Source organism: Mus pahari, chromosome 17, assembly GCF_900095145.1.
Source record: "Mus pahari chromosome 17, PAHARI_EIJ_v1.1, whole genome shotgun sequence".
Lineage (NCBI taxonomy): Eukaryota > Metazoa > Chordata > Mammalia > Rodentia > Muridae > Mus > Mus pahari.
The window spans coordinates 46,770,891-46,778,227 of NC_034606.1; positions in this window are offsets into that span (position 1 = coordinate 46,770,891).

Consider the following 7,337-nt stretch of genomic DNA (forward strand, 5'->3'; position numbering starts at 1 on the left):
TGAAACAAATCCCTGACTGTATATTTCAGTTTACGTCCGGAATGATTGCTGTGTTCTGATGAAAGTCTCATTGTTTCTTTAGAAACCTTTCTTTACAAAACAGCCAGGTTAAACAGCAAAAAACAGAATAAAAAAAAAAAAAAAAAAAAAAAAAGTTGAAATAAAGATGAAGGGATAAATTTTAACTCTTTGTCGTGTACATGAACATCGCCGACCGGAATCAAGACTTAAGGAATATAAGCAAGAGATGTTTTCTGAGCCATCGGATGGCCAGGCGGGTGCTGGAGCCGGTTGTGGACGTCAGAGCTGGTAGAAATGGGCTTAATTAAGACTGCTAGCTGGAGGCTGAAAGTGACCATATTAGGCGAGGGGCTGGACTGGGGTCTTAAGAAAAAGAGAGCATTAAGGATGAAAAACTGAGCGGGATTTAAATCCTAAAGTGAAATGCGGACACCCGGGAGTGAACAGCGGGAGAATGTCTTTTTCTTTTTTTCCTCGGAACTTAAAATTTTTAAATTTTCTTCTTATCCGTGTGTGTATGTGTGTGTGCCTGTGTGTCCGCGCGCACCATTTGTTTACAGCTGTCTGAAGAAGTCAGAAAAGGGCTTCGGATCCCCTGGAATTACAAGAGGTTGAATTACCCAACATGGGTGCTGGGTCCTCAGGTCCTCTGCAAGAGCAGTAAATGTTTTTAAACGCTGAGCCTCTCCAGCCTCTGCTTTTTTATTGTTGTGTTTGTATGTTTATTACATTTATTTGTGTGTGTGTGTGTGTGTGTGTGTGTGTGTGTGTGTGTGTGTGTGTTCCACTACAATCCCTCTGAGGTCAGAGGATGGATATCTTTGGTTTTGAGACAGGGGCTGGCCTGGAATTCACTATGGAGATTCAAACCTTTCTCTGCTTCCTGGTGCTGGGATTGAGGGAACTGGCCACCAAGCCTGGCTTTTTGTTTTGTTTGTTTTTGAGACTTCTCTCATGAGCTGGTTCTTTCCTGTGAGGTCTGTCCCAGAAATCCATCTCAGGGGCTTTTTGGAAGCACTTTTACCTGCTGAGCCAACTCCTGAGCTCTGACTGTTTTCTGTATCTTTGTATTTATTTATTGAGACAGGTTCTCAGCCTTGACCTCTTAATCTTCCGCTACCACCTTCCTAGTGCTAAGATTATAAAGAAACCCATTATGCCCAGTGGCCTGTCTGTCCTTCAGTCAGTCCCTTTGTCTGTCTGCAGGGTCTCCTGTAGCCAGGTTGACCTGGAACTAAAGTTTTTTTTTTTGTTTTGTTTTTTTTTTTTTTTTTAATATATAAATGTTTTCCCTACAGGTATGCCCGTGAACCATGTGTATGCACTGCCCTTGGAGGCCAGAAGATGACACTGGATCCCTTGGGACTGGAGTTATAGATGTTGTGAGCCACCAAGTGAGTGCTGAGAAATGAACCTGGGTGTTTTGCAAGAGTAGGCAGTGTTCTGAAAACCACTTAGACATCTCTCCAGCCTACACACACACACATATACAGAAGTGTGTGTTAGCATTCCTTCTAGGCTCTGCCCCACAGTTACCTGTGACTCACTATAAAAGGGGCTGTTTGCCTCCTCCTCTCTCTCTCTTATTCTCCTCTTACTCTCTGCCCCTGCTCTTCCTGCTCCTTCTCTCTCTCTTCCCATCCTCTCCTCTTCTCTCTCTCTGCCTTTCTCTGTCTTTACTCTCTCCTCAATTCCCTTCCCATGCCCTAAATAAACTCTATTCCACACTATATCATCTGTCTTATGACTGATACCTCCGGGGGAAGGGATGCCTCAGCATGGGCCCACCGAGGGACCCCTCTCACCTCAGCATCCTGTGCCGCTACAAAACATATCCTGGTTCTTTCTTTCTTTCTTTCTTTTTTTTTATATAAAACATAACTGTATGTGTGTGTGTGTTTATGGTCTCTTATATAGCCAGACAGGCCTTGTATTTGCTATGTAGCCGAGGTTTGTCTTGAACTCCCAGTCTTCCTGAGTCTACCTCTTAGATAGTGAGATTTTAGTGTTTGACACTGTCTTAAGATCCTGTCTCCAAAGCAACACCACCAACCAAAGCAAATGGGTAGAACCCTATGGATTCCATTAGTCCCCTTCCCCACCTACTTGTTTGATGTATCTTTGTGGCTGGAGTAGAGAGGCTCTATATACACCAAACAACAGTGCATGCCCTGACTGACTTATATGCTGTCATTCCTAACTATATACCTTCCCAACAGCACAGACCAAGACTGGCTTCACCTAAAATCAATATGCCAACATACCACCAACAGCTGTCCATCTGTTGGTAAACTGATGACAATGGACCCTAATGTGTCCTCTCCACTGACTTTTGGAGACCAGAACCACAATGTGTATAGTAAACCACCCTTCCCCCCACAATTTTAACAGTAAAATAGCAGCAGTGAGTATATATGCATATAACATACTATTCCCCCGTGCTGATCACCCAGAAGCAGCTAGCCTGAGAAGGGAGGATGGAGGAGATTCGGTGCTACAGTCTGGTTTTAGGAGTTGGGGTGGAAGGCATTGAAAAGGATGTCCCCTGTTATATACAACACAGAATAGACTATAACCCAGCCATCAGTATGTCACGCTAGGGCTGGGGGTGAAGCTCAATGGTAGAGCATTTGTTCAGCATCTGCAAGGCCATCAGTTCAGTCTCCCATACTACCAAACAAAACAAGGTACCACCGTGAAGCTGTATAAAGGTTTGGGAAGAGGAGTAGCTCCTGTGGCTGATACAGCTCTACACCTTTGAGCTCTGGTGAGAAGTCTTTGCAGCCAACTGTGGAGTGGTCACCAATACCAAGTGATAATAATGTATGGTTCCATTGAATTGGGATCTGAATATCTGGTGCTCTTCGATTAGTGACTGAGGACTGGGGCAATTTGTACCAATTGCCAACTTTAATTGTTATGCAGCCGGGGCAGAAAAACTGTGGCAATATAGAAAGTTCTGTGGCTGGGCTTGGTGGCACACACCTTTGATCCTGGCACTCAGGAGGCAGAGGCAGGCGGATTTCTGAGTTACAGGTCAGCCTGGTCTACAGAGTGAGTTCCAGGACAGCCAGGGCTATACAGAGAAACCCTGTCTAAAAAAAAGCTCTGTGTAGCACCTCCTAGAACATTCATGTCTGACAGAGAGTGGGATGGACTGAGCATGGGGCTGAGGGATGTCGAAGAATGCTTGCCTAGTTTTAGCATGAAGCCCTGAGTTCGATTCTGAGCATCGTATCACGTGGACATATTGACCTATGCTGTAATCCCAGTGCTTAGGAGGGAGAGGCCTAAGGTAAAACAGAAAAATGGTGGAAAATCAAAGCAATCTCAACAAAGCAGGACCATTGTGAATTCAGAAACTTTAGAAATGAGCCAGGCAGTGGTAGCACAGGCCTTGAGTCTCTGAGTCTGAGGCCAGCCCGGTCTAAAGAGTGAGTGCCAGGATAGCCAGTGCTACACAGAGAAACCCTGTCTTGAAAAAAACCAAACCAGGGTTGGAGGATGGTTCAGAGGTTAAGAGCACTGACTGCTCTTCCCAAGGTGCTGAGTTCAATCCCCAGCAACCACATGGTGGCTCACAACCATCTGTGATGGGATCCGATGCCCTCTTCTGTTGTGGCTGAAGACAGCTATAATGCACTCATGTAAATTAAATAAATCTTTAAAAAAAAAAAAGAAAAAAGAAAAAAACAAACCAAAAGGACATGAAGTTTGGTTGACTTATCTATGTGAAGAACCCTAACTTTTTAAATCATAGCAGAGGATGACCAAACCATGGATAGCATAGCCAACAAAGATATTTATGAATATTAGCAGAAACCTTGTAAATGTTAGTAGACCTGCTACAGGGGACTGTAGTGGTGGTATACCTTCACTGAGCCTCTACACTTCATTTATCCATTTATTTATTTATTTATTCATTTATTTATTATTATCATTATTGTTTTGGTTGGTTGGTTTGTCCAGACAGTTTTCTTTTTCTTTCTTTTCTTTTCTTTTTTTTTTTCTGAGATTTCTGAGTTCGAGGTCAGCCTGGTCTACAGAGTGAGTTCCAGGACAGCCAGGACTACACAGAGAAACCCTGTCTCGAAATACCAATAAATAAATAAATAAATAAATAAATAAATAAATAAATAAAGGCAGAGAGAAAGAGAAAGTAAAAGAGAGGCTGGTTAAGGCCATGTGGAGAGAAGGGGGCAAGGGAGGGAGAAAAGAAGAGCTAGAGAGATGAGAGTAAGAAAAGGTGAGACCTTAAGAGAGGGAGGAGGGGCCAAGGAGCTCCTTCTATCGTGGGCTGGGCTACCTTGCTGTTGCCAGGTAACTGTGGGGAGGAGCATACCCGGCTATAGTCAGGTAACTGTGGGGGTGGAGTCTAGCTAGAATGCCAGGAGCTTGGGGCATTGTCTGCATGACTTATAGTCACAGGATTATGGAATTGGGGGCTCTGCGGTGTCAGGCACCTGTCTCTGGGAATGAGACTCACTGTTCTGTCCCTTGTAGATTTTTCTACTGAGTTTCCAGCTCAACCAAAATAGGCTGCTCTTCACGGTCCCACACCCCACCACTGCCCAGCTATATTTTATTATGTGTGTGTAAACGTGCTAGAGAGTGTGGGTAGGAGGTTGCATCCCCTGGTTCACTTGAGGAAGTTGGAGAACAACTTTGAGGACTCGATTCTTTTCCGATCACATAGGTTCTAGGTATTGAACACCCACCATACCTGGCTGAACTCAGGCTTGCAGGCTTGGCAGCAGGGACCTGTATCTGCTGAGTCATTCTATCAGCATGGAGTCTAACATTCTGTCAGACCCACAGCTTCAAGGGAATATGCTTTAGGGTAGAATCAATGTCAAATTAATTGGACTATGTTTATTACTTTGCTAGAGATCAAACTTCCTTGGGCACACTCTAGGCATGCTTGCTACAACAAAACTATACCCCACCCATGAGACATATTGCTTTTATGTTTGTTTGGTTTTTGGTTTTTGGTTTTTTTGGTTTTTCAGACAGGGTTTCTCCGTATAGCCCTGGCTGTCCTGGAACTCACTTTGTAGACCAGGCTGGCCTCGAACTCAGAAATCTGCCTGCCTGTGCCTCCCTAGTGCTGTGATTAAAGGCATGCACCACCACTGTCCAGCTGTTTGTTTTTTGAGAAAGGCTCTCACATTTGTAGCCTAGGCTAGGTTCTAACTCATGGAGATTCACCTACATCCACCTCCCAGAGCTGGGATCAAAGGCAGATGGCACCAGATCTGGCCAGGATAGGTATATTACAATAGAAAGCAAGAAAGCTAGTCTTGACATAAGAATGTGGCCTGCCATCTGTCACAGATAAAGGTAAATTGCTTCAGGTTACCTTCTTGGTAGCTAGATGCAAGCCAGACTGATGCAAGCTGAGGCGGTGGTCTGTTGAGCAAACCACTCCATCTGTCATAATGCTGGGTCTGGAACCCTGGACACCCCACACATGGACCCCCTTTCCCCATAAGCTTGGTGGAGAGCTCTACCCCTGATCTTTACTATCTCTAGGCATTGTGAAGTTGCTTCTGATTGTCTTTGAAGCCAACAAGGGCTCCATCAGGTTAAGAAACTTGGTTTGCGGGCTGGTGAGATGGCTCAGCAGGTAAGAGCACCCGACTGCTCTTCCAAAGGTGCAGAGTTCAAATCCCAGCAACCACATGGTCACATAGGTGACCTTCGGAAGAGCAGTCAGTGCTCTTACCCATTGAGCCATCTCGCCAGCCCTCAAATGCCTATTTTTAATGATAGTTCTTAAAAGCTTGTATCACATCACCCACAAGAGGTAGTGGAAAAGAAAGGATACAGGAGAAGTGGACCTGTTTAGAAAGGTTCTTCAGGGCAACTTCCCTCTGTGTTGTCTGGAAATTAGCAGTTCTGTTCACAGGTTAGCAGGCAACTCAGTCCAATACACCAGCAGTCCAGTTCAGTAGAGTTGGCATGGAAAACTTGAATCAGCAGCAGTGGCACTACCTAGCAGAGACAGCCAGGCCTCAGCCTCCGCAGCAGGGACAGCCAGGCCTCCTCCTCAGCAGGAGGGACCAGGAGGAAAGCCAGAAGTTCTTGGCTGTGCCTCTCTCAGTGAAGCAAAGATTAGCAAAGACTCGAAACCCATAAGCATTGCACAGCCAGCTCTATAAGCAAGCTTAGCTCAGCCTCTGTCACTGTCTAGTCCTTTTCATACTTCTTCCAAAGATCACGTGTCCTCCACGTGTCTTGTCTCTGCACACGTGTCTGTCTCAGCTGAAACCACTCTGCCAATCCACCCAAGTCCCCAGAAGTGGCAAGAATCTGCAGTACATCCCCAGAAGTTTTTTGATGAATTTCTCTCTATAGAGAGAAATCAAAATATCATCAAATGCAGCTCAACCTGTGCAATGTAAGACAGGCCAATACATGCATGCTGTTAGCAAAGAATATTCCATCACGTGTCCTTTCACGTGCTTGTTTTAGCAGAACATCCTCTCTCTTGTGTCTGCTTCAGTGAAACATTCCTTCGGGAATCTGCCTTAGCCTTTCACCTGTGTCCACTTCAGCTAAACCTCCTTCACGTGTTTGTCCCAGCAAAACACCGTTCAACCGACTTTCCAAAGAACCCTTAAGTTTCCACTTCAGTCCTATGAGGCGTCCTCTTCTCCTTCTCCCTGTAGGGTGGATTTTATCAGGCTTGGTGGCACTTGCCTTTACCTACTGAGTAGCCCCAATAACCTTTTAAACTGTCCCTGGTCCACTGTTGTAAATATTTACTTCCAGGTATGCTGGATCACACTAGTCGAACTCTAAAGCTCTTTTGCTATGAACTGACCTTTGCATTGCTTGAAGGTCAGGAAAAGGCCTTCAAGAAGGGCAAGGAAGAGGTTTGTTTCTCCTGAGCCCTTTGCCCGGTCTACAGGCAATGTCAAGCTGCTCTGCTCCTAGTGCACAGAAATGTTGCGGGTGAATCTGGGCATTAAGGTTTTCAGCTGCATCTACCCCAAAATCATACACAGCCCAGCTCACTGCAGCCTGCCTGTAATCCCAGAACTTTTGAGGTAGAGGTACCAGTTCAAGGTCATCCTCAGCAGCATAGCAACTTATGGAGTATTTAGAAAAACTGAGCTCAGTCGTAGGTGAAGATGCCTACCACCAAGCTGGACGACCAGAGGTCAGGCACTAAGGCCCACAAGGTAGAAGAGAAGACCCAGTCCCCACAGATTGCCTGCTGACCTACACAGGCATGCCTGCATGCACACATACAGCATGCATATAAATTAAGAAATAAAGCTGGGCAGTGGAGGCGCACGCCTTTAATCCCA